Below are 21,898 nucleotides of genomic sequence, written 5' to 3' on the forward strand. Positions count from 1 at the left end.
TTGTGTTGTCGGATTAACATTGTTGTGTTATGGGTTCTGGAATGTTGTGTTGTCAGATTAACGTTATGTTATGGGTTCTGGAATGTTGTGTTATCGGATTAACATTGTTATGTTATGGGTTCTGGAATGTTGTGTTGTCAGATTAGCGTTGTTATGTTATGGGTTCTGGAATGTTGTGTTGTCGGATTAACATTGTTATATTATTGGTTCTGGAATGTTGTGTTGTCGGATTAACATTTTTATGTTATGGGTTCTGGAATGTTGTGTTGTCGGATTAAAATTGTTATGGTATGGGTTCTGGAATGTTGTGTTGTCGGATTAACATTGTTATGTTATGGGTTCTGGAATGTTGTGTTGTCGGATTAACATTGTTATGTTATGGGTTCTGGAATGTTGTGTTATCGGATTAACATTGTTATGTTATGGGTTCTGGAATGTTGTGTTGTCGGATTAACATTGTTATGTTATGGGTTCTGGAATGTTGTGTTGTCGGATTAATGTTGTTGTGTTATGGGTTCTGGAATGTTGTGTTGTAGGATTAACATTGTTGTGTTCTGGGTTCTGGAATGTTGTGTTGTAGGATTAACATTGTTGTGTTGGAGGTTCTGGAATGTTGTGTTCTCGGATTAACATTGTTGTGTTATGGGTTTTGGAATGTTTTGTTGTTGGATTAACTTTGTTGTGTTGGAGATTCTGGAATGTTGTGTTGAAGGATTAACATTGTTGTGTTGGAGGTTCTGGAATGTTGTGTTGTAGGATTAACATTGTTGTGTTGGAGGTTCTGGAATGTTGTGTTAGAGGTTCTGGAATGTTGTGTTGTTGGATTAACATTGTTGTGTTGGAGGTTATGGAATGTTGTGTTGTAGGATTTACATTGTTGTGTGGAGGTTATGGAATGTTGTGTTGTAGGATTAACATTGTTGTGAAATGGGTTCTGGAATGTTTTGTTGTTGGATTAACATTGTTTTGTTGAAGGTTCTGGAATGTTGTGTTGGAGGTTCTGGAATGTTGTATTGTTGGATTAACATTGTTGTGTTGGAGGTTCTGGAATGTTGTGTTGTAGGATTAACATTGTGGTGTTTTGGGTTCTGGAATGATGTGTTGTCGGATTAACATTGTTGTGTTACAGGTTCTGGAATGTTGTGTTGTGGGATTAACATTGTTGTGTTTTGGGTTCTGGAATGTTGTGTTGTGGGATTAACATTGTTGTTTTTTGGGTTCTGGAATGTTGTGTTGTGGGATTAACATTGTTGTTTTTTGGGTTCTGGAATGTTGTGTTGTGAGATTGACATTGTTGTGTTTTGGGTTCTGGAATGATGTGTTGTCGGATTAACATTGTTGTGTTACAGGTTCTGGAATGTTGTATTGTGGGATTAACATTGTTGTTTTTTGGGTTCTGGAATATTGTGTTGTGCGATTAACATTATTGTGTGCTGTACTTGTGTTACAGGTTCTCTCACCCTGGTGTTCCCAATGTTGGGCAAGAAATTATGTCCCTCAGAGGGACGTTCAGCTTGTTGTCCTGTCTGCCGGCATTAATTAGTGAACGTTTACGATCGAACGGTGCCGTTCATGAAGATTAGTTCGGTGAGTTATCGCCATCAACCTGACCAATTTACAATTTCCTGTCCTCCCATTTTGAGTATCCCACGTTGAAGTCCGTTCTCCCCCCCCCTCCCCTACAAAGGATTATGATATGCATGAGTGAGGTTGAACTGGCAGAAGGGTAGCAGAGCAACAATCAGCAAGGGAATTAACAAACAGGGAAAGAAAACAGAGGATGGTAGGAAACACTGAAAGCATTAAGAGGGTTGGGTTAGGAAATGTTAATGGAGGTAATAAAGATCGAGGGTCAAGATGGTGGTGGTGCACTTCCCACTTGAAGCCCTGGAGGGATAAGTGGGAAAGAACAGCCTCTGGAAAACAGTTTCATAGATGGGAAAATGGGATGGGAAACAAATCGGTTGAGATGTGCAGTCAGCCATGATTGTGCAGCCACCCAAAGGAGAACGGGTGGCTGGAGAGAGAGAACGTCACACTTCAGAATGAGATCAAGTGGCTTCACCACAATGTGAAGCAGCTTTTGACCCTAACCATAACCCTAACAGCTAACCATAACCCTATAGACCTTGTGTCCCTGGTACAGCAGGAGATCACATGCTCATTCCATCATGTTGCTCCCATGGCCTGCAGGGCACTTTCCACCTGCCTGGAGGACACAGGCAGCCTTCGTGCCCCACCATGAAAGCTGTGGAGGTGAGAGTGCTCAGAATCTGGTGGTGAACGCATTCATAGACACAGACGCTTATGCTTACAAACCCAGAAGGGGTGACAGGGAGAACATGTGCATCCTGAAGCTGCTGGAGAGAGTTGGAGAACTGAGAGAGCAGAGGAAGCAATATTGGACAAGAGGCGAGCTGTCTCCGATGTGAAAACTATAGACCTTGTGTTTCCTTCATTCTTGTTGCAGAAGATTCCAATAATGTTGAGAGTTTTAGAATCCACACAATCCAGGAAAGATAGATGTGATGCTATATCACCAGCCTGGAGGAAAGAGCTATACTCCATTGAGACAGAGACAAAGTAGTTGTCGACTGCCAGTAGTTCTTATTTTCCATCTTCGATCGACAGATGATGACAAGTCTGTAGTTTAGTTTGGAGGCCAGCTTTGCTCTGTGGTTAGCACAGGAGAGCATGAGGCCTAGACTTTCAAGAAGCTGAAACTCTTCCAAATGGCTTGCCATAAAAAAATTAATCGGTGGATTAGTTTGACAATGATCTTGGAGCGACAAGATGAGACAGATTTTCCAGGATTGTGGGACGTATTCCTTTTATCATATCAGCATTGAATCATTTTGCAGATCAAAAGAGAGTGACACAGCTGTAGCCTACGAACCAGTGGGATTGGGGTACTGTATGACACAATGTGACGTTATCTGCAAAAAGGGAGATAGGTTTTTCCAGAGCGTCGGAGAAGACATTTATGATTCCAACACAAAACAGGGCCCAAATTACTTCCCTTGGGGAACTTCAGCCTCCACTGTTAGAGGGGAGGAGAGGGTTTATTTGATAGCAACACATTGACTGTGTGAGTGGAGGAAGTTGGAAATCCAGGAATGAAGGCGTTCTATGCCTAAGGCAGAGAGCTCGGTAAACAAAGGAGGATGCCAGACTGTGTGAAAAGTCAAAGAAATGTCCATGGAGACGGTTCTAACCTCTTGTTTGAGATTGAGTGCCTCCAACCATTGCTGATAGAGGAGCAGAAGCTTACCCAAAGTTGAGTGACTGGGATAGAATCCAAACTGATGGTCAGAGATCCAACTGTTTGAAAACAGGAAAGACAACATCAAAAGCAATGATGGATTCCATGACTTTGCACATAATTGAAAGCAAACTCACTGGCCTATAGTTGGCAGGGTCTGTTTTTGCACCCTTCTTGTGGACAGGAGTGACGTTTGCTGACTTCGAGGCCGATGGGAGGTGGCGAAAGGAGAGCGACAGACTGAGTATGACAGAGAAAGGGGAAGCAAAAACGGCAGAGGAGGATTTGAGAACATCGGGACCAATGCCATCTGGGCTCATCACCAAAGCAGGGTCAAGGCTGGACAGAACTTTCTTTGCCCTATGAGGTGAGATGGATAACAAAGCCGAGTAGACAGTGGATATGAGGGGGTAAAATGTGGTCAGAGCAGAATGGGTTGGATACATGATATTTGTAGGCAAATATTGAGTATAGGCATAATGCCTTACAGGCAGAGTTTGTAGTTCATGTCGTTTGAGGTGAGGGATGGGTTGGAGGAGGAGCATACACCAGAGACAGACTTGACAAGGCACCACCTTGACTTGGAGAAAGGAGACTGGTTTAGGAGTCTCGCCTTAAGATTTACAAAGGTGCTGTTTCCTGGCTTTGCTCAGGATGGACACACGCTTCTTGCGAGCCTTGCAGAATGAGCTGAAGTTACCCTCAGTCAGGTTAGCTTTCCACGTAGAGAAAGCTAGTTGCTTGACCACAACTGTCTATATCCACAGGATTCCGCATCACAGGGCCTTGAGTTGCATCGGATAGCCACAGAAAGTAGGCTTTTGTGAAAGAATTCACAGGTGGAATCAATATCAGGTGCTGTGGATGAATGGATGGTGTAGGTTGTGTTCATGTAACCTTATAATTATATGAATATGAATATATTTATATGAATAATTATATGAATGGATTTCTTTTTTTCACTAAAATTATTTTTAGGGGAGTTGATATTTGGGACAAATATTGAGAGCGTCGTTGTACCACCACATAATGCAACACTACGAATGGCTTTGGTCTTCATCACGCCGAAGCTTCACTTCGGCCATGTTATGATAACAGCTATATCAGTGTTGCTTGCAAATTGGAAAATTTAATGATTCATTTCCGATTATCGATGAACTTCCTGCTCAGCCAGTTATCAGATCTTTTTTAGTTGTTTGGGAACTTGCATTCCACTGTCATTGCCCCTCACGGCACCAACACAAGTCGCAACCTGTTAAGGACATTACCAGGTAAAGAAATCTCACAGTACTATTGTGGTTACCAAATGCCATGTGAGGTATTCACGTTTACTAGGAACTTCAAGGAAATTAGAGTGGAGTATAGCGTATCCATGTCACTACGATAAGTGGATGCCAAATAAAAAAATAAAGAATATTGTCATTTATAGTGGGTTGTGTGAATATTAGTTGTGTTGGTAAAGTAAATATAGTTCATGGATTAAATCTATGAGAACTTTTTGCATTCCGGCATCATGTACATACGTCTCCGCAAAAATCAAGACATCTCTTGTAAAGTAACCTTGTTGTGTCAAGTCTCGGTGAGATTGATCAATACGTTATTTCATTATTTAATATATACCTAATCGAAGGAGCATTGGACAAAAAAGATCAAGAAAGTATATAACATGAAGAACACACAATCAGGTATGCTTCATACTTTGAACATCTTTCTCAAGAAGTCTCTTTTGGGCAGATAGGATGACCTCGAGGTATGCGCACTTGCCTCTAAGCTCTTTAGCCTGGGTTTGAATCCTGACCCAGCTATAAACTGTCATCCCAGTGTTTCACAAGCAGGGTGATTCATTAATGTGTGTGCCGCCACTTGGCTGGATGTTAAACTGTGCCACCATTAGTTGGTTGATGTTACACTTGTTAAAGTGGTACTTAAGAGAGAGGTCTTTTTTGGGTGTACAAGGCGTGTCTACGCGTCTCTTTGCTGACGGATTTAATCAAAAGACTGCATGTTGTTCTTCACAAACATATTGCTTACCGAGCTGAAAATCTCGATGAGGATATAAAATGAAGAGAAAAATGTGAGAAATAGAAAACACAAAGTTGTTGTTTCTTGTTGCTGTTGCTGTGATGGCTGCTGTTGTTGTTTGTGTGCTCCTGTGTATTTTTATATATTGTTACAGATACTGTAGGATCGCTCTAGGCTCATGAGATAATTACTCAGACCCGCCGCAAGATCACTGACCCCGAGGCCACCAGGCCATGGATAACTCCACGGCCCAACAGGTTGTTAACCAACCATGGATGCCGTTTTAAGCAATTTAGTCAAGCAGGGTTCTCTCACCCAGTCATATTACCTAAATCGTTGATATAACTACCTTAACTGGGGACCACATCCTCAACGCCTACCTGTCTACTTCTTACGACCAAGCGAAGCCATGGGTTGGATGTTGGCTAAACCAGCAGAGCTAATCAGTGGGGCAAAAACATCCCATCGATCTCTTACGTACACACCATGCCGAACCAGTGATGGAAAAAGACACATTTGAGCAGGCTTGGAAGATGCTTGTCAAGTCAAAAGCAAAGATCATTTATTTACACAAACAATCAAGGAACAGCACATATTTATAATCAAGCAATCAATGAATACATCGACAAGCAGTAAAGACACGGAGGAGCAGACTTATCCCCGAGAACGTATGTTTTTCCCCTTATACAAACTTGCTTAGACACAGGACATGGTGCCATCATTCATCCAGGGCAACTTAGAACAGAAAGAGATGAGGAGATGAGAAAGAAGAGTGGAATATGGGTACGACTCATGCCTTACTTAAAACAGCCAGGTGGGCCTATGTTGATCCCAAGTGAAGGACAGGATGGGTGGGGGGAATGGGAATATGTGGAGTGTCGATGCAGTGTCAAGTATCGTCTGTCTCATGCAGGCAGAAACAGTCACGACCATTGTGGTCAAACCAGGCAACAGCAGAGGCTCGTACAGTCTCTTGCAGTATTGTGCAGTCCCCTGGAGGCCTGTGCAGTCTGTTCGGGGTGCCGTCCATAACAGGCCAGCTCCCTCTAGCAGCTCTCGTGGTCCGGCAAGCAGATGTCAGCACGTGCTTTGCAAAGACAGCTTGTGGGAAAGGAGAGAGCTTGGCAAACAAGAAAGATTGGCAGATGAGAGAGCATGTTTGCTCGCCACTGGGTTTTTTTTTGTTATAGCCAGAGAGACGGCGTGATCATGGCTCTTTGTATTACTCATCAGCCCGGAAATGTCACGTCTTCATTGGTCTTTGCATGGCCATAGCTTCAGAGGGATGGTCCCGCAAACAAGCCATAACCCCCTGGCAAGCAGTGTTGATGTCTCCATCAGTCGTAGCATGCAACGTTGACGTCTCCATCAGTAATAGTTTGCAGCATTAATCACTTTAAAATGTGTTTTTAATTGGGGATTTTTGGAAAGGGAATGAAGGAAAGAAGGAATGTATTTAATTTGACAGTTATTTATGTTTCAAACGCTGAAGGGTTTGTTTGCCCATTCGGAGTTAACAGGGTGTTTTGGGAGGTACGGAAGAGATACGGACTCAGAGGTGAAATGGTGAAGGGTTTGGATGTTGGATGAATGGTGAAAGGTTTCTGAGGGGAGCACAGGAAATAGAGGTTGGATAGCGAAAGATGGATTGACGTATTGTAAGATGGATAGATGGATGGATTAAAGGACTGAAAGATGATAGAAAGGGGGAAAATCACACTGGGGATAAAACATGCTAATCTCACAACACATTACCCCACAATCCCCTGTACATGGGGAAAGGTCCGATGTATGTGCATGTACTAATGAAATAACTCAGGGTTTCCCTTCATGTTTATGGTTGCTCTCCCCATGGTGCATTCCCACAACGATAACTATTTTTATTTTGCTTCGAAAAATATTAATGTATAAATAATTTTGTGTGCTCCCTCCATGTCCTTCGAAAGGGTTCCTGCTGTTATATATAATAATAAATGTAATTGTGTGTGTGTGTGTGTGTCTGTGTATCTCCTCCATAACTCCAAAACCATGAAACCTAGCAGCCTGAAACTTTGCATGCATGCTAAGAAAACTCAAAGGAAGTGCAAGAGTGAAAATTGGGTGTTTGGGTTAATTAAAACACGTCTTTTGAAGAGAATTAACGGCCTTATTTAATTATATCCTTTATCATGCACATCCTCGACCACCTCACTTTCGATGGGGTCTTAAGATGCATCCTCGGTTACCTCGCTGGGGACTTGATTTGCTGTTTTGTTCAGCCTACTCAACAATGCCTTGAGTTGGAACAGGCCACAACGATTTATTCACGATAAAGGTTGTTTTTTTTTGCTTTCCTCAAGTATCATCGAATGCCTCATCATCATAACTACAAATCGCTGGTGACATGGCAATGCTTATAAATGCCTGGAGACGCCATCATTCACAATGCTTATAAATGCCTGGAGACGCCAGAGATTGTGGCTTTCTATTTCATTTCTGCACATGCCATAACCTCAAGAATCTCGTAAACTAAGCCAAATTACAAAATTTAAGCTCCAGAGTTGAACTTAGCAGCAGTTCCAACTGCTAAAAAAAAGTGTTCATTTGTCTAATATGGACATAGTTTGATATTTTGAGTGTCTCCAGAAGGTGTAAGCCTGGTGTTGGCTTAAAGGTAAGGGTGGTGGTCTTGTGATCCTCGTGTCCTGAGTTTCAAATCCTGCTTGGCTGTTGAATTAATACCAGGTGGGGTTGATTCAGCCTGTCATCCTTCTGAGGTTGGCAAAATGAGTACCAGCTTTCTGGTATGATTGAGCCATTTGAGTGTCCTGTGTCAGAGTGGTGACCTGTCCAGGATTGTACCCAATAGCCCAGGAGACTGCTTTGGCAGCATGAACGTTCCGCACAGATTACGGTCCTGGTGGATAGGAGGTGTTTGTTTAATATGATGGATTGCATATCGCTAATCGCTTGCCAAGCCAGCCATTCCTTATCAATGGTTTCATTGGAGTGCTTTCTTGAGTGCATACGCCACCTGGCTGTGCTGCAAGCTGCACTGTCCATCTGCACAATCAACTGCCTATTTTGTGCCCCCACAATATAATTTAGAGTCATTTTAATATGTCATTTCTTATTTAGAGTTGGATGGAAGAGATGGAGGGATGGATGGACCAAACGGATTCTCCTTCCCCTCCCCACCCCCGATTCATCACTCTCCCCCACTTCCTCACTCTTCACCCCCTCTCTCTCTCTCTCTCTCTCTCTCTCTCTCTCTCTCTCTCTCTCTCTCTCTCTCTCTCTCTCTCTCTCTCTCTCTCTCTCTCTGTCTCTGTCTCTGTCTCTCTCTCTCTCTCTCTGTCTCTCTCTCTCTCTCTCTCTCTCTCTCTCTCTCTCTCTCTCTCTCTCTCTCTCTCTCTCTCTCTCTTTCTCTCTCGCTCCTCTCCTCTCCCCCCTCCCTCGTCTCTCTCTTTCTCTCTCCCTTCCCTCCTCTCTCCTCTTCTCCTCCTCCCCCATTTTCCCTCGTTCCCCTCTTCCTCACATCCTCACTCCTCTTCACTACTTCTCCCTCCTCTCTCTCCTCCCTCTTTAACCCTCCACTTATTCACTCTCTCCCTCTCTCTCTCTCTCTCTCTCTCTCTCTCTCTCTCTCTCTCTCTCTCTCTCTCTCTCTCTCTCTCTCTCTCTCTCTCTCTCTCTCTCTCCCTGTCTCTCATTCTCTCTCTCTCTCTCTCTCTCTCTCTCTCTCTCTCTCTCTCTCTCTCTCTCTCTCTCTCTCTCTCTCTTTTCCCCTCCCTCTCTTCATGGTCCCTCAGTGAAGTGACAGGTTTTATTTGCGAGTGGAATAATAAGTGTTGTCGTCTGAACCGCTGCATTAAGATATTTTCTGCTTCTTTTACTTCATTCGAGGAAAGGATTTTAAAATTAGTCATTTTTATGATTAAATGACACTAATTTATTGTTCCAAGTAAATCGATTACAGGCTTTCCAACGGTACCATTTTTATTATTCTACCACAGGAAGCACTCACTGCATTAAAGCTCGAGGTTATGCTGCTTCTTCTTCTTCTTCTTCTTCTTCTTCTTCTTCTTCTTCTTCTTCTTCTTCTTCTTCTTCTTCTTCTTCTTCTTCTTCTTCTTCTTCTTCTTCTTCTTCTTCTTCTTCTTCTTCTTCTTCTTCTTCTTCTTCTTCTTCTTCTTCTTCTTCTTCTTCTTCTTCTTCTTCTTCTTCTTCTTCTTCTTCTTTTTCTTTTTCTTTTTCTTCTTCGCGTGATCACGGATGGACTCGTCTCCTTTTAGTAATATGTCCGTCTCTGTTGTAAAGCAGGAGTGTTTGCCTCTCCTTCGGTCCTTCCCCAAACTACTCCCTCAGTTTTGGGAATAGCCCGACCAACACCTTCTGTGGAACGGTTTCGTCTCTCCGCCGGTGTCCTAAGGTGCGAAGGAGGTTTAATTAATACCTCAATACAATTATGATTTTGAATTTCCATCCGGATGAAGCTGCTCCCCATCTGGGTGTGACGTCACAACTGCATTTGTATTCGTTTACCTCACGAGTGTTTGTAATATCGTGTTTTGTTAAATTAATGGTACTGCATTAATTTGTGATTGAAATGACGCTGTTTGAATGGAAATATGAAGAGGTTGAGTTTACAGCAGAATGAGGGAATGACGTGAGGGTTCCACCCGTGACATTCGCGGATTCAGCACTTGTAGTTTCGTCATGTTTTGCCCAAGTCCTTCACGAACCGGCTGTCCAGCGGCTGTGCAGTCCTTCCCGTGCTCAGTAGTCTTTCTGTCTTTTACCGTCTCCTCTCCAGCCTTGCCCCCCCTGCTCTCTCTGCAATTTGTCCCCACCACATTTCCGCAGGGCGCTCAAGGTCCGCCAACAACCCCCTTCTAGTAAAACTACCAAAATCACGAATCACTGCTCACCTTCACTCTTTCATTCCTCTTTTTCTCCACCTTTGGAATAAACTTCCTCACTCTGTTCAATCCCATTCTTCCCTCCAGGCCTTGAAAACAGCTGTTCAGCACCACCTCTTATCATCCCCCATCCAAATCCTCGATCTTTTCTACCCCCGATAATCCACCCAATCCCACCTTCTTCAAATTCCCTGCTTTCCTTCCTGAATGTCCCTGTAATGTCCATCTTGTATTCCCCGTGTTCCCCGCCCCATCCCTCTCCCTTCTCCTAATGTGTCTGTTCTCCACCGTTTTGTCCTTCCCACGCCCCTCTTGTCTCATGCCCCCTTGCTGCGCGTTGTGTGTTCGCTCTCATACGAGCCTCGACAAGGTATACAACAAATAATAATAATAAAAATAAATAAATAAAATAAATAATCGATGGCTGAGAGAAGTCAGGACTGACAAGGGACATGCCATGAGATATAGAATGAACGGTCACCTTGAAGTGGGCCTACAGAGGAAAGATAGGCAAGACTAAACAGTCACAGAGAGACGATTCGTTTAAAGAATGGGACAAAGTAGTGGAGGTCGGTAGAAAGCTCGGACCTGCATGGAACACTGACAAGTTATGGGTTGGAACGAGTGTGACCGTTCGAGTTGGTGAGGGTCAAATGGCCCGAAGAGGTGAATGGAATTGCAAAAACCCTGATAAAGGTGAAAAAAGACCGAGAGATCACTGACCTTTTTGCGGCGTGAAAGAAGAATGGCCCAGTTCTGATACTTCCTCCTGCCACAGTTCAACGACCTCCCGTGCTTTCGTTGAATTAATAAATTAAATCATATATTCCGCATGCACATTGTGGTCATATAAGAAGTCCTTTTCATATTAGTAGGATCTTTTCCTTTTTCACCATGTTAGAATTTAAATACAAAAATGAAACAACACCGAGTCTGGGAGGTCTGCGGTTCGAACCTCACACCTGTCGAGTCAAACCAAGGACCTCTGGTACCTGCTTGATGCTCAGAATTTGAAAAGGGATAGAGAACGGACAAACAGCAAATAGGTTGACAACCATTGCGCAGGTTTGATGGGCCTAATGGCCTCCTGCATTAAGTTCCTTGTAAGGGAACTCGTATCATATTATAAAACCGCTATGTTTGCGAAAGTCGTTGGGTGAAGGGTCACGAACGACATAAGCGTGACTTATTATGGACAGTGTGTGTTTTCAAAATGTTCAGCAATTCATGCTACCATTGTAGATCTATACAAGGTCTACGTAAGGCCACGGACACTTCAATCTTGGGATAAAATGACCGCTTCTCCAAAACAACATCCCTCCAACCGATAGGTCACGGGAAACCGAAAAGATCTGGTCTCTCTCTGGGATGCTTACTTTGGGGCTGCCCCATGATCGAGGTTCCTGTTGGCCAAACTGTCACCACCCACACACCAGATGTGTCCGGCATACAAGCCAATCGAGTCTGGTGGACACAGTTGAAAAGTTTTGCAAATTGGATCCACGAGTTGGACGTCCCATATGATGTGAACGGCAAACCTGGAACATGTACATCCACACCTCGCTGTGCGAGATCGACTCAACCTCTACTTCATAAAGGAGTGAAAATTTCAAAGGGACTATGGTGGTTGTTCAAAGGGACGAGGAGCAGTTGTTGGACCTGCATATTGGAAATAACTCTCTGCCTCTGGACGACTACAATGTTAAAGACTCAACACCTGTCCAAGCAAGAAAAGGTCGACAAAGAAGAGCCAAATAAAAGGCGATAAAATAAACAAAAAAGAGGGGTGTTAGTTCTTGTAGAGGATGTGAAACATGCCTAAACGAGAAGTGAAACAAACCAAAAAAAATATATCCGCAAGATTTCGACATCAACGAAATGCCCCGCAGCTTTGAGTGGTTGGCCAATAATGCGGTGACTGTGATTATGTAAAGAAATTCTACATTTAGATGCTCTTTGCTCGATATATGCATTTATAAATTGGTCATTTAAAATGCGTAATTGAACATTAAAAGTCTGCGTCACAATCGAGAGTAAATCTATACTCATAAAAGGGTGTGTGTGTGTGTGTGTGTGTGTGTGTGTGTGTGTGTGTGTGTGTGTGTGTTTGTGTGTGTGTGGGTTAATTAAAACGCCTCTTTTGAAGATAATTAACGGTCTTATTTAATTATATCCTTCATCAGGTGAGCCTTAGCCACCTCGCTCTGGGTCTTAAGGTGTTTCCTGGGTGACCATGTGGGGGTCTGAAGCCGCCATGTTTTTTGGCCTGCTCAACCATGTCTTGACTTGGAACAGGCCGCAACAATTTCTTCACGATAAAGTTGTTGTTTTCACTTTCCTCACTCATGTTATCGAATGCCTGTTAATCATAGCTACACAATTTGGACATATTTGACATTTTGGGCGTCTCTGAGAGGTAAACATAAAATAACGTACACGTCACATCGACCGAGCTGCGCGATGGAGGGCAGTCCCTCGGGTGGTGCCTCGCTGGCTGAAAATGTGCAATTTCATTATTTAACTTTTCGTGAGATGTGTTCTCATCATTTACCCATCACTTCGATATATATATATATATATATATATATATATATATATATATATATATATATATATATATATATATATATATATCATAAAGCAAGGATTGCTTTGTGCGATCTCCATTTGTAATCCACCTCTCACTTTGACATTGATACATTTATTTTAAACAATTGAACTTACAAGCAGTTCCGACTCTGAGAAAAGTGTAAATTTGTCCAATTCGGACATATGTGACATTTTGGCCGTCTCCGGGAGGTGTATGCTTCATATGACGGTTTGGTGATTAACAATTGCATCCCAAGGGAGCTGTTTCATATCGACCGTTTTGTTGGGAGAACTTGCTTGAATGCTTAAGCCACTTGGCAAGCGCTCTCCAAGCTGTTTGGTTGTTCGATTCAGGAAAAAAGTACCCGTGCTTTCAATATCACATTGATTGGAGGTACGTTTCCGCCTTTGTTGGGTCCCGCGGTGCCTCGCAGTGGGTTCCTCGTGAGGTGTCTTGTCTCATCCACTGAAAATGTGCAAGGATCGCTTTGTGCGATCTCGATTTGTAATCCACCTCTCACTTCGACATCGGTACATATTAAAAACACAATAAGGTCCATCCGACCAGGTGTTCGCCATGTTGGTTCAAGCTGTGAAGGCATCGAATATAGATCGACATTTTGTGTTCTCTGCCTTGATACATCTTTAGATCCTCGTAGAGGATCTCTCAGTCTTACTCACGTTGTTGTTCTTCATCTTCTTCTTGTGGACTTTTTTGTTTCACATCCTACAGTTTTCATCGAAACTCCCTGAAACTTGGCATAATATATGTAAAAATACCCTGCGCAGTCAGTAACCATCTCCGATTTTGAAAATTCCTCCGAGAAAAAAAGTTATGACGTCAAAATATCTCCGCTAATGGAAATCGCCTAAAAAATTAGCTCTGAAACTCGGCAAGCTTTTTGAATTCTGTTTGAGGGAATCGAACAGGGCATTAGCAGAGATGAATTACCGCACATATGATACATCACTATGACGTCATATCAATTTTTATGACGTCATTCCTATTTTTTGACATTTTTTGTTTCACAACCCAGAGTTTTCATCCGATCTTCGTGAAACTTGCCATGTATAGGCAGAAAGCCCACGCGCAGGCAGTAACCATCTCCGATTTTGGAAATTCTTCCGAGATAAAAAGTTGACGTCATAATATCGCCGCTCATGGAAATCACCTATACCATTATCTCCAAAACTAGGCAAGCTGTTTGATTTGAATTTTGTTTGCAGGAATCAAGCCGGGCATTAGCACAGATAATTTATCGCAAACCTGATACATCACAATAACATCATATTCGTTTTTATGACGTCATAATTAAGAGGACGACGATCTTAGCTCATTTGAGCTTGTTGAATTGAATTTCACTAATTACCCAATTTAAATCTTCTTTCAAAGAACGCTGTTTCAAGGTAAATCTTTGTTTGTCGTTTCTATTTATTTGATGTGTGTGTAGATTTGCACATGTGTGTATGCACATAAACTGTCTTACCACAATAGCATTTCGCACCGGTGTGTGTGTGTGTGTGTGTGTGTGTGTGTGTGTGTGTGTGTGTGTGTGTGTGTGTGTGTGTGTGTGTGTGTGTGTGTGTGTGTGTGTGTGTGTGTTATTGGGCGTTGGTTGATATCTCCATATATAGGTTTCAGAAAGTGGAATGGAGCCCTCCTAGGTCTCAAAGTATTCACCTCCATAATGAGTGTCAGAAGGATGACAGGCAGAGTCAACCCCACCTTGTATTAATTTAACAGCAGAGAGGGAATTGAACTCAGGATCCGAGGATCTCAAGCCCAACACCCTAACATCGTGGTTAATGGCATCGTGTAAAGTCCCACGTGGCAAAGAGACAAGTCCCACGTGGCAAAGAGACAAGTCCCACGTGGCAAAGAGACAAGTCCCACGTGGCAAAGAGACAAGTCCCACGTGGCAAAGAGACAAGTCCCAAGTGTCAAAGAGACAAATCTCACGTGCAAAGAGACAAGTCCCACGTGTCAAAGAGACAATTCTCACATGTCAAAGACACAAGTCCCAAGTGTCAAAGAGATAAGTCCCAAGTGTCAAAGAGATAAGTCCCAAGTGTCAAAGAGATAAGTCCCAAGTGTCAAAGAGATAAGTCCCAAGTGTCAAAGAGATAAGTCCCAAGTGTCAAAGAGACAAGTCCCACGTGCCAAAGAGACAAGTCCCACGTGCCAAAGAGACAAGTCCCACGTTTCAGAGACAAGTCCCACGTTTCAAAGAGACAAGTCCCACGTATCAAAGAGACAAGTCCCACGTTTCAAAGAGACAAGTCCCACGTGTCAAAGAGACAAGTCCCACGTGTCAAAGAGACAAGCCCCACGTGGCAAAGAGACAAGCCCCACGTGTCAAAGAGACAAGTTCCACGTTTCAAAGAGACAAGTCCCACGTGTCAAAGAGACAAGTCCCATGTTTCAAAGAGACAAGTCCCACGTGTCAGAGACAAGTCCCACGTGTCAAAGAGACAAGTCCCAAGTGCCAAAGAGACAAGTCCCACGTGTCAAAGAGACAAGTCCCAAGTGCCAAAGAGACAAGTCCCACGTGCCAAAGAGACAAGTCCCACGTGCCAAAGAGACAAGTCCCACGTTTCAGAGACAAGTCCCACGTTTCAAAGAGACAAGTCCCACGTATCAAAGAGACAAGTCCCACGTTTCAAAGAGACAAGTCCCACGTGTCAAAGAGACAAGTCCCACATGTCAAAGAGACAAGCCCCACGTGGCAAAGAGACAAGTCCCACGTGTCAAAGAGACAAGTTCCACGTTTCAAAGAGACAAGTCCCACGTGTCAAAGAGACAAGTCCCACGTGTCAAAGAGACAAGTTCCACGTGTCAAAGAGACAAGTCCCACGTTTCAAAGAGACAAGTCCCACGTGTCAAAGAGACAAGTCCCACGTGTCAAAGCGACAAGTCCCACGTGTCAAAGCGACAAGTCCCACGTGTCAAAGCGACAAGTCCCACGTGTCAAAGCGACAAGTCCCACGTGTCAAAGCGACAAGTCCCACGTGGCAAAGCGACAAGTCCCACGTGTCAAAGAGACAAGTCCCACGTTTCAAAGAGACAAGTCCCACGTGTCAAAGAGACAAGTCCCACGTTTCAGAGACAAGTCCCACGTATAAAAGAGACAAGTCCCACGTTTCAAAGAGACAAGTCCCACGTGTCAAAGAGACAAGTCCCACATGTCAAAGAGACAAGCCCCACGTGGCAAAGAGACAAGTCCCACGTGTCAAAGAGACAAGTTCCACGTGTCAAAGATACAAGTCCCACGTGTCAAAGAGACAAGTCCCACGTGTCAAAGAGACAAGTCCCACGTGTCAAAGAGACAAGTCCCACGTGTCAAAGAGACAAGTCCCACGTGTCAAAGAGACAAGTCCCACGTGTCAAAGAGACAAGTCCCACGTGTCAAAGAGACAAGTCCCACGTGTCAAAGCGACAAGTCACACGTTTCAAAGAGACAAGTCCCACGTTTCAAAGAGACAAGTCACACGTGTCAAAGAGAAAACGGTATCCAAGACAACAATTTCACCCTATTATTATCAAATGGGATATTTTTGTGATTTTATTATTTCCAAACCTCAGGAATTTTTCAAGAAACTTAGTCAGCTTATTGTATGCATGTGTAGAGTTTGCGTTTATAAAATCTGGTCCAAATTAGTCAAAGGTCAGGGTCACTGCCATTCAAAACATGTAAAACACCTATTATGTGGCAATTCGAAAATGTGTCAACCAAATTTGTTCTGCACAAAATTCCATTCCATCATGTAAAACACTTAATAGGTCAAATTTTCCAAATTACCAAATTGCTGTTCCTATGGCAACTATTGTTTATTTGGATTTCACACGTATTGTGCTATACACAAGACGACTTTCCTGTTTTATCTCCCCCCCCAATCTTCTATTTAATCTAAGACTAGCATAACCCGCGCTCTGCGTGACATGTTGGGGTGGGTGTGTTTGAGAAAAGAACTGATGCAGAGTATCAGTAGTAATTTTACTTTAATGCAGTAAGTGGAATACGATTTCACTGTTTCAGAACCATTTTATTTACTTTTTTTTGTACCATGCACCTCATATGGTCTTTGAGATAATGTAAGCCGAATGTCTCGTTACTCGAGCGCAGAACAAAGTCGAAGATAGCGCGACACGAAACCACGAACTCGGAAATAATATATAAGATTAATGATTCTCAATGGATTTCAGAAGAAAAAAATGCGTTTGCGTGAAATAAGAATTTTTTTTTTAATGTCATGCTACACAGCACCCATTGAACAATGCTGACATGCTTTGTTCAACTTTGTGATCATCCTCATATTCTGTCATGAAGCATCGGTACTGCCGAAGTAGCTCCCTGAGAAAGGGTTATACTGGGTGGTGTGCCATTGCCTTCTCAGCAGTAGTTCTGGCAGGAATTTGTAATTTGTCCATAGTGCCGGCACGAGCTCACCCAAGCTTCGCCAAGAGCACCATGGAGATCTTGAATGTCCAACAACTAATGTCGGTTGACGGGACGTTCATTTTATCATCCATCTGAGGGATGGCACACAAATTGATGATTCACCGAGTCTTCGAGGGCTAGTTTACAGCTGGGCCGACATTTGAATCCTGTCAGCCCAGGTGGTATCATAACACATTGTTTAATGAACCGTTGTATCTATGAGCCGAATTTATCAAAGTCGCTTTGTGAGTGTCTTCCTAACATGCCCAACCATGAAACGATGACTAAAAAAAAACGTTGTTGAAGGCACACAGCCAATTGCCCGTCTTGATTGCAATTTACGGAGGAAGATAAACAGCTGATTATTGTGCGCACCTAAACAGCCGACCAGTTGTGTGCACCTCAACAGCCGACCAGTTGTGCGCACCTCAACAGCCGACCAGTTGTGTGCACCTCAACAGCCGACCAGTTGTGTGCACCTCAACAGCCGACCAGTTGTGCGCACCTCAACAGCCGACCAGTTGTGCGCACCTCAACAGCCGACCAGTTGTGCGCACCTCAACAGCCGACCAGTTGTGCGCACCTCAACAGCCGACCAGTTGTGCGCACCTCAACAGCCGACCAGTTGTGCGCACCTCAACAGCCGACCAGTTGTTCGCACCTCAACAGCCGACCAGTTGTGCGCACCTCAACAGCCGACCAGTTGTGCGCACCTCAACAGCCGACCATTTGTGCGCACCTCAACAGCCGACCAGTTGTGCGCACCTCAACAGCCGACCAGTTGTGCGCACCTCAACAGCCGACCAGTTGTGCGCACCTCAACAGCTGACCAGTTGTGCGCACCTCAACAGCCGACCAGTTGTGCGCACCTAAGTTATTTTTCCATGCCTTTACAACATTTATTTTGTTCAGTGTGCGCGAAAAAACTCGACCTGCAAAAAACAGGAGGGGAGGCTGCGACTGGTGAACTGGGTGACGGAATTGTTGCGGTATTGGCAATCATAGCTGGAGACTTGGATCAAGTACATAATGACGTGAATGATGATGATGATGATGCTCTCGCAGCAGCTGGTAGTCTGAAACAGACTGACGATATACATATGATTCTATCAACGATGTTGATTCTCACTCACTTCTGATATTGTTTTCGTTCCGATCAATAGAAATCATGTTATGACTGCAACTGCACTCGGTAGAGCACGTACCTCCACCAGGCTGAACAGTTTACGTATGGTGTCCCACTGTTCGGTCGGATCTGAATCCGGACCCCTTCACCAAAATCGAATCAGCTTGTTCTTGTAACCCACCCAACTCATCCACCAAGTTTTGTCATAACTCGTCCACAACTTTTTGAGATATCGTGCTATTTATCTTTTTTGGCTTTATCTCACAATGGTGAAGAGTAACTTTAAAAATTCTGGTATCCGGATTCGGATCTTCACCAAAATCTAATCATTTTGGAATTGTCACACACCCAACCTGTCCACCAAGTTTCGACTGAATCAGTCCACAACTCTTTGAGATATCCTGCGCACAGACAGACAAAAAGATGGACAGACGGACAGGAGTGAAAACATACGCTCCGCCCACCTCGGTGGCCGAGGTCATTAGATATCATTCGTGAATGTGCAAGCAAAATCACCGATGTCTGGAAATTGCTCTCAACGATCGAATTCGCTGTGAATCGGTTCAAATGACGAACATGTCTTCGATTTGTAACTCCCCCCCCCCTGCATATCTCACCTGCATGCCCTACTTCCGGTCACTTGCCGACCTGTGAATATGAGTTTCTCTTCCGAGTTGCTGTAATTAACAATGCCATCCTACTGCAGGTGTAGTTATCGAGAGCCAACCCCCCCCCTCCTTGCCTACACGCACCCAAACCCCTGACACACACACACACACACACACACACACACACACACACACACACACACACACACACACACACACACAACCCCAGGACACACCCACACCCTTTTTACATTTCTCACCCCTCCATCCCAGCTTCCAGCCCCCTCCTCCAACAGACAACTCCAACTCCACCCGTGGGACAAACTCGCAGATGGTTTGAGTACGTTTCGACGCCTATCCTCGCATTCCTCACCAACGTGAGAAAGTGAACAAAAAGTTGGTGCCAAACCGCTGTGCATGTGAAAACCCCACTAATCTATCGTTCCTGTTGAAAGTACGGACACGTTTGGACGTTTGGACGTTGGGAGGACAATCAGATTTTCATGTTTCAGTTTGTTTTGTTTGTTTGTTTTCAAGAAACACAATGTTCCTCGTGCTGCGCACACTTTGTCATACACAGTTCGGTTACAGATTACATCGCCACAATGAATTCAGCATGAGGAGATGAAACCTCGTGCTTGGAACGACGACTATCATTGAAACCACGTGTGGAACAACTGGGGGGGGGGGGATCGGGAGGGAGGAGGTTCGGTTACTCTCCATCAAAACGTTTCCCCATCAACAACAGGCTGGCATGATCTTCCAAAAGCTGAGCTTGTTTCATATTACGTCCCTATATAAAGTCTTGGCTGCCCGAGCGTTAGAGGGTGGGTAGCTAGGATAGGAGGAGGACCATCAAACGCGGGGATGCTCTCTGTTCCCACGAGACGACCATCACGTGTGTCGTTTTGTGACGACGTTTCTTTCTTTCCATGTGTAGATGTATGTCGAGTCAATCGGAACTTTTTTTTATTCCACTCACAAAGGTAACTTCACAAACAATTAGGCTTTTACAATCAACGTTTTTTCAAGGAAACGAGAGATTTTTAAAGTTTGAGCATAAAATGTCAGCTCATTTGCTCGTTTTGTACAAATAACAATTATACACTATGATTTATAATGACGTACTTATTATAATATATATATATATACAGTATATGTATATTTGTAAATTTGGTTGAACAGTTACGTAAGCCCTGCCTGTTAGGTATGGGCTGAGCAGAGCTACAGCCCCCACCATCTCCGTAGGATTGTACTGCAGTCAGGTGAACCGGTCAAACCCTACAAGACATTAGGTTGAGATCAGACCCCATCACTGTAGTGGGTCCCAGGAAGCAAGTGTCACACAAGCGATTGCTGCATACATCTTGAGCAATAGGAAACGCCTGACACACATACGGACACTTTGTTCACTCCGGGGAGGAGCTTCTGCTCCACACTGATGAGGGCCAACAAGCCCGAAACATATGTCCATGGATGTTCCCTCTCTAGGGATGACTCGTCTATAAAATTAAATTCTCTTCCTGGTATTGGACGCAGCACAATCCGACGGAGATGGAGGGGGCTGTAGCTCTGCAAAGTTCACGCCTAATAAGCGGAGCTGATGCAACTGTTTAGCCAGAAGCACCTTTTAAAAATTAAAATTGTTCCTGGTTACTCTCAGAACTGTTTTGTGTACCACAAACATGTTAATGTGTCAAGCATTTCCTGTTTGTCAGGATGTATGCAGCAATAGCAGGTGTGGCACTTGCTTCCTGGTACCCATTACAATGACGGGGACTAATCTCAACTATATATATATATATATATATATATATATATATATATATATATATATATATATATATATATATATATATATATATATATATATATATATATATATATATATATATATATACATATGAAGACCACAAGGGGAAAACCAGAGATGTCAAAATAAGTCAATTTTGAAGAAACTGAAAAACAAAGTTTCAAGACTTTGGTGGACTGTTTAATAACTGTCATATAGATTTCTTTTCCAGTAAAAGGAAAAGTGATCATTGGCCGATCAAATTAAGCATGTAGCATTTGCCAAGCTTCTGTGTTATTTAATTTAAGAGCAAAGAACGAATCAATGTTGCAAACTGACATCACTGGTTATTCCCTTGTTTACTAATTGCCATGCAATTTTAACCCAGGATGTGTAGCAAATTCATGCTTGTTGGTTATTAGCATACATTACATGACTTTGGTGATCACAGATTATTTTTTTCAACATTAAACGGTCATTGTTTTTTGGTTTGATTGGTGTTCAACGCCATACTCAAGGGTATTTCTCTTATATGACGACGGATTCTCCATTTCTTACTCCGTACTATTTAATATGATGGAAAACCGGGAGGAAACCAAGGATAAACCACCCCCGCGATAGCCGAAGTCACCTCATGTGACTCCCTCATATACCTAAGCAGGTTGATTGGGTGGTGGGTACATCGAATGAGGATGGGTACTCAGACGCGCTAACCATTAAGCCACAGCGTGGGTCCCATAAAAGTCACAATAAAGGTTTGACCAGGCTTGAACCACGATATGCACCAACTACGGAGCCCATGATACAACAAAATAGGCTATTGTAGTGCTCAGAGTTTATGCTGTGAAAGTTTTGCAACCTTTCATTTTTCAGTTTCTCAACTCTGAATATTATGGTGGAACAGTAAACATGAATGAAAGGGAGATAACCAGGAGTAAAGTACTGACAACTCTGGGTTTCTACTTGTTCAGCTTTGACAACACTTGTTTTTTCAATGCATGGCTAAACTTTATACCATATAAATTATGTTGCACCCCTGGTTATTTGTTAAAGTAATATTGTGAGAGGAAACCTTATGCTGCCAACTATTGGCAGGTGCAATAACCCTGAAATTTATAAAAAGTGACATCTCTGGTTTTCCCCTTGTGGTCTTCATATA

The 21,898-nt window shown here is 43.4% G+C and overlaps 1 long non-coding RNA gene across 4 annotated transcripts in view; it reads left to right on the top strand.

The window, feature by feature from the left end:
• Nucleotides 1-204: 204 nt before the first annotated feature.
• The window catches only part of LOC147032153 (uncharacterized), a 72,989-nt gene continuing 51,295 nt past the window's right edge, over nt 205-21,898 (top strand). Inside the window, exon 1 of one of the 4 annotated variants that reach the window (XR_015055050.1) lies at nt 205-3,629. This is a non-coding gene — a long non-coding RNA (uncharacterized LOC147032153). Of the gene's footprint in view, nt 3,630-8,895; nt 9,696-21,898 lie in introns of those variants that run through there. The other 3 variants (XR_015055051.1, XR_015055049.1, XR_015055048.1) reach the window with 3 other exon arrangements.

The sequence above is a fragment of the Eptatretus burgeri genome, chromosome 2, assembly GCF_056783735.1.
Source record: "Eptatretus burgeri isolate ZD-2024b chromosome 2, Ebu_testis_v1, whole genome shotgun sequence".
Taxonomy (NCBI): Eukaryota; Metazoa; Chordata; class Myxini; order Myxiniformes; family Myxinidae; genus Eptatretus; species Eptatretus burgeri.